A 10,596-nucleotide genomic window follows, 5' to 3' on the forward strand; every position below is an offset into this window, starting at 1 on the left:
TATGAGTAGCTGCCAAGGTGTTGTCTTCTTGTTGGAGCTGTGGACAATCATCAGTGTAATGAGTGTAATCAGCACATATTCTGCATACTCTTTGAGGAACCAACTGTTGACTTTGTTGTGGTGAGGGAGGCTGAGGTTGTTGTTGATTTAGCTGTATCTGCTTCAGTAGGTTGGTCATCTCACATATAGCCTGTGTGAAGGCAGTAGTCTCACTACTAGAGGAAACCTCTGCAACAGCCTTGGGGTGGTTGTTCCTATGCCTGTGATTCCGAGTGGACTCAACTAGGTCGCTGATCAGTTGCCACGCTTCATCTGCGGTCTTGTACTTTTTCAGGGAACCATTACTTGCACCATCCAATGTGGTTTTATCCCGAGGCTTCATGCCTTGAGTGAAGTAGCTGATCAATACCAACTTGTCAATCATGTGATGGGGGCATGCGTCCATAAGATTCTTAAAGCGCTCCCAATACTCATAAAGAGTCTCTGATTCGCCTTGAATAATGCAAGGGATCTCCTTCCTTAGTCTATCCGTAACTTCAGCTGGAAAGTATTTTTCCAAGAATTCTCCCCTGAGCGTGTCCCAGTTAGTAACAATCGCTTCAGGTTGGGAGTAGTACCACTCCCTCGCCTTTCCCTCAAGAGAAAACGGGAAGGCGGTTAGTAGAATAGAAGTTTCATCTGCACCATGACGCCTAACAGTAGAATAGGCTGTCTGAAAATCCATGAGGTGTTTGATAGGCTCCTGAGCAGGTAAGTGGTGCGCAGAAATTGTGATCACACTTTAATTATGTAAATTTCATCGCTCTTTCTTTCCCTGGTAATGGCGCAAAAAAAAAACATGATGCCAATACCATGGTTCACAACTTCGCACAACTAACCAGCAAGTGCACTGGGTCGTCCAAGTAATACCTTACGTGATGAAGGGTCGAATCCCACGGAGATTGTTGGTATGAAGTAAGCTATGGTCACCTTGTAAATCTCAGTCAGGCAGATATAAAATAGTAATGGGGTTTTCGAAAATAATTAATAAAATAGGGATAGAAATACTTATGTAAATCATTGGTGAGAATTTCAGATAAGCGAATAGAGATGCTTTCGTTCCTCTGAACCTCTGCTTTTCTGCTATCTTCATCCAATCAGTCTTACTCCTTTCCATGGCTGGCTTTATGTGATACATCACCATTGTCAATGGCTACTTTCGGTCTTCTCTCGGGAAAATGATCCAAATGCCCTGTCACGGCACGGCTAATCATCTGGAGGCATCACCCTTGTCAATGGCTTCACCTTATCCTCTCAGTGAAAATGGTCAACGCACCCTGTCACGGCACGGCTATTCATCTGTCGGTTCTCGATTATGCTGGAATAGGATTTACTATCCTTTTGCGTCTGTCACTACGCCCGGCAATCGCGAGTTTGAAGCTCGTCACAGTCATTCAATCATTGAATCCTACTCGGAATACCACAGACAAGGTTTAGACTTTCCGGATTCTCTTGAATGCCACCATCATTCTAGCTTACACCACGAAGATTCTGGTTAAGAGATCTAAGAGATACTCATTCAATCTAATGTAGAACGGAAGTGGTTGTCAGGCACGCGTTCATAGGGAATGATGATGATTGTCACGTTCATCAGATTCAGGTTGGAGTGCGAATGAATATCTTAGAAGCGAAATAAGATGAATTGAATAGAAAACAGTAGTACTTTGCATTAATCTTTGAGGAACAGCAGAGCTCTACACCTTAATCTATGGAGTGTAGAAACTCTACCGTTAAAATTACATAAGTGAAAAGTCCAGGCATGGCCGAGATGGCCAGCCCCTCTGATCTAAGAACTAGGCGTCCAAAGATGTCTAATACAATAGTAAAAGGTCCTATTTATAATAAACTAGTCACTAGGGTTTACAGAAATAAGTAATTGATGCATAAATCCACTTCCGGGGCCCACTTGGTGTGTGCTTGGGCTGAGCTTGAGTGATGCACGTGTAGAGGTCCTTCTTGGAGTTGAACGCCAGTATTTGTGCCAGTTTGGGCGTTCAACTCTGGTTTTGGATCCTTTTCTGGCGCTGGACGCCAGAATTGGGCAGAGAGCTGGAGTTGAACGCCAGTTTGCGTCATTTATTTTTGGCCAAAGTATGGACTATTATATATTTCTGGAAAGCCCTGGATGTCTACTTTCCAACGCAATTAGAAGCGCGCCATTTTGAGTTCTGTAGCTCCAGAAAATCTACTTTGAGTGCAGGGAGGTCAGAATCCAACAGCATCAGCAGTCCTTCTTCAACCTCTGAATCTGATTTTTGCTCAAGTCCCTCAATTTCAGCCAGAAAATATCTGAAATCACAGAAAAACACACAAACTAATAGTAAAGTCCAGAAATGTGAATTTAACATAAAAACTAATGAAAACATACCTAAAAGTAACTAGATTCTACTAAAAACATACTAAAAACAATGCCAAAAAGTGTATAAATTATCCGCTCATCACAACACCAAACTTAAATTGTTGCTTGTCCCCAAGCAACTGAAAATCAAATAGGATAAAAAGAAGAGAATATACTATAAATTCCAAACTATCAATGAAACATAGCTCCAATCAAATGAGCGGGACTTATAGCTTTTTGCCTCTTGAATAGTTTTGGCATCTCACTTTATCCATTGAGGTTCAGAATGATTGGCATCTATAGGAACTCAGAGTTTAGATAGTGTTATTGATTCTCCTAGTTCAGTATGATGATTCTTGAACACAGCTGTTTTATGATTCTTGGCCGTGGCTCTAAGCACTTTGTTTTCCAGTATTACCACCGGATACATAAATGCCACAGACACATAATTGGGTGAACCTTTTCAGATTGTGACTCAGCTTTGCTAAAGTCCCCAATTAGAGGTGTCTAGGTTTCTTAAGCACACTCTTTTATCTTTTTGCTTTGGACCTTGACTTTAATCGCTCAGTCTCAAGTTTTCACTTGACACCTACACGCCACAAGTACATGGTTAGGGACAGCTTGGTTTAGCCGCTTAGACCAAGATTTTCTTCCTTTAGGCCCTCCTATCCACTGATGCTCAAAGCCTTGGGATCCTTTTTATTTGCCATTGCCTTTTGGTTTTAAGGGTTATTGGCTTTTTGCTCTTGCCTCTTGGTTTTAAGAGCTTTGGCTTTTTATGCTTGCTTTTTCTTTTTTTTCTATTTTTTTTCGCCTTTTCTTTTCTGCAAGCTTTGTTCTTTGCTGCTTTTTCTTGCTTCAAGAATCATTTTTATGATTTTTCAGATTATCAAATAACATGTCTCCTAGTCATCATTCTTTCAAGAGCCAACATATTTAACATTCTTAAACAACAACTTCAAAAGATATATGCACTGTTCAAGCATTCATTCAGAAAACAAGAAGCATTGTCACCACATCAATATAATTAAGCTAAGTTCAAGGATGAATTCGAAACTCATGTACTTCTTGTTCTTTTGAATTAAAACAGTTTTTCATTTAAGAGAGGTGATGGATTCATAGGACATTCATAACTTTAAGACAAAGTTACTAACTACTAATGATCATGTAGTGAAGACACAAACATAGATAAGCACATAACATAGAAAACAAAAAACAGAAGAAATAAGAACAAGGAATGAATCCACCTTAGTGATGGTGGCGTTTCCTTCTTGAGGAACCAATGATGTCCTTGAGCTCTTCTATGTCTCTTCCTTGTCTTTGTTGCTCCTCCCTCATTGCTTTTTGATCTTCTCTTATTTCATGGAGCATGATGGAGTGCTCTTGATGTTTCACCCTTAATTGTCCCATGTTGGCACTTAATTCTCCTAGGGAGGTGTTGATTTGCTCCCAATAGTTTTGTGGAGGAAATTGCATTTGAGGCATCTCCGGGATCTCATGGTGATGAGCTTCTTGCGCCTCTTGAGCTCCATGAATGGGCTCTCTTGCTTGCTCCATTTTTTTCTTAGTAATGGGCTTCTCTTCCTTGATAGGAATGTCTCCTTCTATGAAAGCTCCAGCTGAGTAACATAGATGGCAGATAAGATGAGGAAAAGTTAGCCTTGCCATGGGGGATGACTTTTCGGCTATTTTGTAGAGTTCATTAGAGATGACTTCATGAACTTCTATTTCCTCTCCAATCATGATGCTATGAATCATGATGGCCCGATCCACAGTAACTTCAGATCGGTTGCTAGTGGGAATGATTGAGCATTGAATGAACTCCAACCATCCTCTAGCCACAAGCTTGAGGTCCAATCTTCTTAGTTGAACCGGCTTGCCTTTGGTGTCATTCTTCCATTGAGCTCCTTCCACACATATGTCCATAAGGACTTGGTCCAACCTTTGATTAAATTTGACCCTTCTAGTGTAGGGGCGTTCATCTCCTTGCATCATAGGCAAGTTAAACGCCAACCTCACATTTTCCGGACTAAAATCTAAGTATTTCCCCCGAACCATTGTAACATAGTTCTTTGGATCCGGGTTCTTACTTTGATCATGGTTCTTGGTGATCCATGCATTGGCATAGAACTCTTGAACCATTTGGATGCCGACTTGTTGGATGGGGTTTGTTAGAACTTCCCAGCCTCTTCTTTGAATTTCATGTCGGATCTCCGGATACTCATTTCTTTTGAGTTTGAAAGGGACCTCGGGGATCACCTTTTTCTTGGCTACAACATCATAGATGTGGTCTTGATGGGCTTTGGAGATGAACCTTTCCATCTCCCATGACTCGGAGGTGGAAGCTTTTGTCTTCCCTTTTCCTTTCTTAGAGGATTCTCCGGTCTTAGGTGCCATCAATGGTAATGGAAAAACAAAAAGCTTATGCTTTTACCACACCAAACTTAGAATATTGCTCGCCCTCGAGCAATAAAAGAAAGAATAGAGGAAGAAGAAGAAGATATAGAGGAAAGAGGGAAGGTGTTGTGTTTCGGCCAAGAAGGGTATAGGGGGTTGTGTTATGTGAATTTGAAGAAGAATGGAGGGCTTTATATAGGGAAGGGAGTGGGGGTTAAGGTTCGGCCATTTAGGGTGGGTTTGGGTGGGAAATTGGTTTTGAATTTTGAAGGTAGGTGGAGTTTATGAGGTAGGTTTATGGGGAAGAGTGGATGGATTTGAGTGGTGAAGAGGTGATGGGGAAGAGAGATTGAGGTGATTGGTGAAGAGTTTTGGGGAAGAGTGTTTATGAGATTGTGTGAAAGAGGGGTGAGAAGAAGTGAGTGGAGGTAGGTGGGGATCCTGTGGGGTCCACAGATCCTGAGATGATCCTGTGGGGTCCACAGATCCTGAGATGATCCTGTCGAGTCCACAGATCCTGAGGTGTTCAAGGATTTACAACCTTGCACAACATTAGGCATGTAAAATGCCCTTGCACACAACTCTGGGCGTTCAGCGCCAGGTTGGTGCCCATTTTGGGCGTTCAACGCCCATTTGTTGGCCATTTCTGGTGTTGAACGCTAGAACCATGCTTGTTCTGGCGTTCAGCGCCCAGATGCTGCCCATTTTGGGCGTTCAGCGCCAGAACCATGCTTTGTTCTGGCGTTGAACGCCAGACAGATGCTCCTCCAGGGTGTGATTTTTCTTCTGCTATTTTTGATTCCGTTTTTAATTTTTTTGTTTATTTTGTGACTCCACATGATCATGAACCTATAAAGACATATAACTAAGAAAAATATAGTTAGATAAATAAAAATTGGGTTGCCTCCCAACAAGCGCTTCTTTAATATCAATAGCTTGACAGTGGGCTCTCATGGAGCCTCACAGATGTTCAGAGCATTGTTGAAACTCCCCAACACCAAACTTAGAGTTTGGATATGGGAGTTCAACACCAAACTTAGATTTTGGTTGTGGCCTCCCAACACCAAACTTAGAGTTTGACTGTGGGGGCTTTGTTTGACTCTGCTTTGAGAGAAGCTTCTTCTGCTTCCTCTCCATGGATGCAGAGAGAGATCCTTGAGTTGTAAACACAAGGTTGTCCTCATTCAATTGAAGGATCAATTCTCCTCTGTCCACATCAATCACAGCTCTTGCTGTGGTTAGGAAAGGTCTTCCTAGGTTGATGGATTCATCCTCTTCCTTTCTAGTATCCAGGACTATGAAGTCAGCAGGGATGTAAAGGCCTTCAACCTTTACTAACACGTCCTCTACTTGTCCATAAGCCTGTTTTCTCGAATTGTCTGCCATCTCTAATGAGATTTTAGCAGCTTGCACCCCATAGATTCCCAGGTTCTCTATTACAGAGAGGAGCATGAGGTTTATTCCTGAACCAAGATCACACAGAGCCTTAAAGATCATGGTGCCTATGGTACAAGGTATTATGAACTTTCCAGAATCCTGTCTCTTCTGAGGCAATGTCAGTTGATCCAGATCACTTAGTTCATTGATGAACAAGGGAGGTTCAACTTCCCAAGTATCAATGCCAAATAATTTGGCATTTAGCTTCATGATTGCACCAAGAAACTTGGCAGTTTGCTCTTCAGTAACATCCTCATTCTCTTCAGAAGAGGAATACTCATCAGAGCTCATGAATGGCATAAGGAGGTTTAATGGGATCTCTATGGTCTCTAGATGAGCCTCAGAGTCCTTTGGTTCCTCAGAGGGATGCTCCTTATTGATCACTGGGCGTCCCAGGAGGTCTTCCTCATTGGGATTCACGTCCTCCTCTCCCTCATTGGGTTCGGCCATTTTGGTTATGTCAATGGCCTTGCACTCTCCTTTTGGATTTTCTTCTGTATTGCTTGGGAGAGTGCTAGGAGGGATTTCAGTGATCCTTTTACTCAGCTGGCCCACTTGTGCTTCCAGATTTCTAATGGAAGACATTGTTTCATTCATGAAACTTACAGTGGCCTTAGATAGATCAGAGACTAAGTTTGCTAAATTAGAAGTATTTTGTTCAGAGTTCTCTGTCTGTTGCTGAGTGGATGATGGAAAGGGTTTATTATTGTTAAACCTGTTTCTTCCACCATTATTAAAGCCTTGTTAATGCTTTTGATCCTTCCATGAGAAATTTGGATGATTTCTCCATGATGAGTTATAGGTGTTTCCATATGGTTCACCTAAGTAATTCACCTCTGCTATTGCAGGGCTCTCAGGATCATAAGCTTCTTCTTCAGGAGAAGCCTCTTGAGTACTGTTGGATGCAGCTTGCATTCCATTCAGACTCTGAGAAATCATATTGACTTGCTGAGTCAATATTTTATTCTGAGCCAATATGGCATTCAGAGTATCAACTTCAAGAACTCCCTTCTTCATAGGCGTCCCATTACTCACAGGATTCCTCTCAGAAATGTACATGAACTAGTTATTAGCAACCATGTCAATGAGTTCTTGAGCTTCTGTAGGCGTTTTCTTTAGGTGAATGGATCCACTTGCAGAAGTATCCAATGACATCTTTGATAGCTCAGATAAACCATCATAGAATATATCCAGGATGGTCCATTCTGAAAGCATGTCAGAAGGACACTTTTTGGTCAGCTGCTTGTATCTTTTCCAAGCTTCATAGAGGGATTCACCTTCTTTCTGTCTGAAGGTATGAACATCCACTCTAAGCTTGCTCAGCTTTTGAGGAGGAAAGAACTTGGCTAAGAAAGCCGTGACCAGCTTATCCCAAGAGTTCAGGCTATCTCTGGGTTGAGAGTCCAACCACACTCTAGCTCTGTCTCTTACAGCAAAAAGGAAAAGCATGAGCCTGTAGACTTCAGGATCTACTCCATTAGTCTTAACAGTATCACAGATCTGCAAGAATTCAGTTAAGAACTGAAAAGGATCTTCAGATGGAAGTCCATGAAACTTGCAGTTCTGCTGCATCAGAGAAACTAATTGAGGTTTCAGCTCAAAATTGTTTGCTCCAATGGCAGGGATGGAGATGCTTCTTCCATGTAAATTGGAATTTGGTGCAGTAAAGTCACCAAGCATTCTCCTTGCATTATTATTATTTTCGGCTGCCATCTCCTCTTCTTGTTCAAAAATTTCTGAAAGGTTATCTTTGGATTGTTGTATTTTAACTTCTCTTAGTTTTCTCTTCAGGGTCCTTTCAGGTTCTGGATCTGCTTTAACAAGAATATTCTTGTCTTTGCTCCTGCTCATATGAAAAAGAGAGAACAGAAAAATAATAATAATAGGGGTCCTTTTTACCACAGTATAGAGGTCCCAGTGTGAGTAGAAGAAAATAAGAAGAAGAAATTCGAACACAGATGGAAGAGGGGGTTTGAATTTGGGTGGGATGGAGTGTTAGTAGATGAATAAATAAATAGAAGGAGATGAGAGAAAAGAAAAATTGTCGAAAATAATTTTTGAAAAAGAGTTAGTGATTTTCGAAAATAGTTTTTGAAAAATGTTAGTAATTTTCGAAAATTAAGATTTAAAATTAAAATAATTAGTAAATTAAAAAGAAATTTTGAAAAAGGGGGGAGATATTTTCGAAAATTAGAGAGAGAGAGTTAGTTAGGTAGTTTTGAAAAAGATAAGAAACAAACAAAAAGTTAGTTAGTTGGTTGAAACAAATTTTTGAAAAGATAAGATTTTCAAATTGAAAATTTGATTTGACTCATAAGAAACAACTTGATTTTAAAAATTTTTGAAAAAGTCAATCCAAATTTTCGAATTTGATGAGAGAAAAAGGGAAAGATATTTTTTTTTTGATTTTTGGATTTTTATGATGAGAGAGAAAAACAAGTAAAATGATGCAATGCATGAAATTTTTAGATCAAAACATGTGATGCATGCAAGAATGCTATGAATGTCAAGATGAACACCAAGAACACTATGAAGATCATGATGAACACCAAGAACAAATTTTTGAAAAAAAATTTAATGCAAGGAAAACATGCAAGACACCAAACTTAGAATTCTTTAATGCTTAGACATTAAGAATTCAAGAATGCATATGAAAAACACCATACAACACAAAAAAAATCATCAAGATCAAACAAGAAGACTTACCAAGAACAACTTGAAGATCATGAAGAACACTATGAATGCATGAATTTTTGAAAAAAAATGCAAGATGCATATGCAATTGACACCAAACTTATAACATGACACATGACTCAAACAAGAAACAGAAAAATATTTTTGAGTTTTATGATTTTCTAAATTTTTTTTTTGGATTTTTCGAAAAATTAATTGAAAAAGAAAAATAAGGATTCCAAAATTTTTAATATGAATTCCAGGGATCTTGCATTCTTAGTCTAAAGCTTCAGTCCAGGAATTAGACATGGCTCACTAGCCAGCCAAGCTTTCAATGAAAGCTCCGGTCCAAAACACTAGACATGGCCAATGGCCAGCCAAGCTTCAGCAAACATAGATACCTCTCATGTATACAACAACTGATATTTCATCCAATTTCATATACTTATAAATGGAAGCCTCGGTCCAAAAGAATAAGACATGGCTTTACAGCCAGCCAGGCTTCACATGCTTCATGAAACACTAGAATTCATTCTTAAAAATTCTGAAGGAAAATATATTTTTGAAAACATTTTTTTTTTCGAAAACAAAGGAGAAATTTTTGAAAAGAAAACGAAAAGAAGGTTACCCAATTTGAGCAACAAGATGAACCGTCAGTTGTCCAAACTCGAACAATCCCCGGCAACGGCGCCAAAAACTTGGTGCGCAGAAATTGTGATCACACTTTAATTATGTAAATTTCATCGCTCTTTCTTTCCCTGGTAATGGCGCCAAAAAAAAAACATGATGCCAATACCATGGTTCACAACTTCGCACAACTAACCAGCAAGTGCACTGGGTCGTCCAAGTAATACCTTACGTGAGTAAGGGTCGAATCCCACGGAGATTGTTGGTATGAAGCAAGCTATGATCACCTTGTAAATCTCAGTCAGGCAGATATAAAATAGTAATGGGGTTTTCGAAAATAATTAATAAAATAGGGATAGAAATACTTATGTAAATCATTGGTGAGAATTTCAGATAAGCGAATAGAGATGCTTTCGTTCCTCTGAACCTCTGCTTTTCTGCTATCTTCATCCAATCAGTCTTACTCCTTTCCATGGCTGGCTTTATGTGATACATCACCATTGTCAATGGCTACTTTCGGTCTTCTCTCGGGAAAATGATCCAAATGCCCTGTCACGGCACGGCTAATCGTCTGGAGGCATCACCCTTGTCAATGGCTTCACCTTATCCTCTCAGTGAAAATGGTCAACGCACCCTGTCACGGCACGGCTATTCATCTGTCGGTTCTCGATAATGCTGGAATAGGATTTACTATCCTTTTGCGTCTGTCACTACGCCCGACAATCGCGAGTTTGAAGCTCGTCACAGTCATTCAATCATTGAATCCTACTCGGAATACCATAGACAAGGTTTAGACTTTCCGGATTCTCTTGAATGCCGCCATCATTCTAGCTTACACCACGAAGATTCTGGTTAAGAGATCTAAGAGATACTCATTCAATCTAATGTAGAATGGAAGTGGTTGTCAGGCACGCGTTCATAGGGAATGATGATGATTGTCACGTTCATCAGATTCAGGTTGGAGTGCGAATGAATATCTTAGAAGCGAAATAAGATGAATTGAATAGAAAACAGTAGTACTTTGCATTAATCTTTGAGGAACAGCAGAGCTCTACACCTTAATCTATGGAGTGTAGAAACTCTAC

At 40.1% G+C, this 10,596-nt stretch overlaps 1 non-coding gene across 1 annotated transcript; it reads left to right on the plus strand.

Moving 5' to 3' along the window:
• Window positions 1-7,420: 7,420 nt before the first annotated feature.
• Window positions 7,421-7,528, plus strand: LOC148568521 (small nucleolar RNA R71). The gene has a single exon (XR_015882733.1). It is a non-coding gene; the product is annotated as a small nucleolar RNA R71 (small nucleolar RNA).
• Window positions 7,529-10,596: the final 3,068 nt, after the last annotated feature.

The sequence above is a fragment of the Arachis ipaensis genome, chromosome B4 (genome assembly GCF_059453495.1).
Source record: "Arachis ipaensis isolate K30076 ecotype BB chromosome B4, ASM5945349v1, whole genome shotgun sequence".
In the NCBI taxonomy this organism is placed as follows: Eukaryota; Viridiplantae; Streptophyta; class Magnoliopsida; order Fabales; family Fabaceae; genus Arachis; species Arachis ipaensis.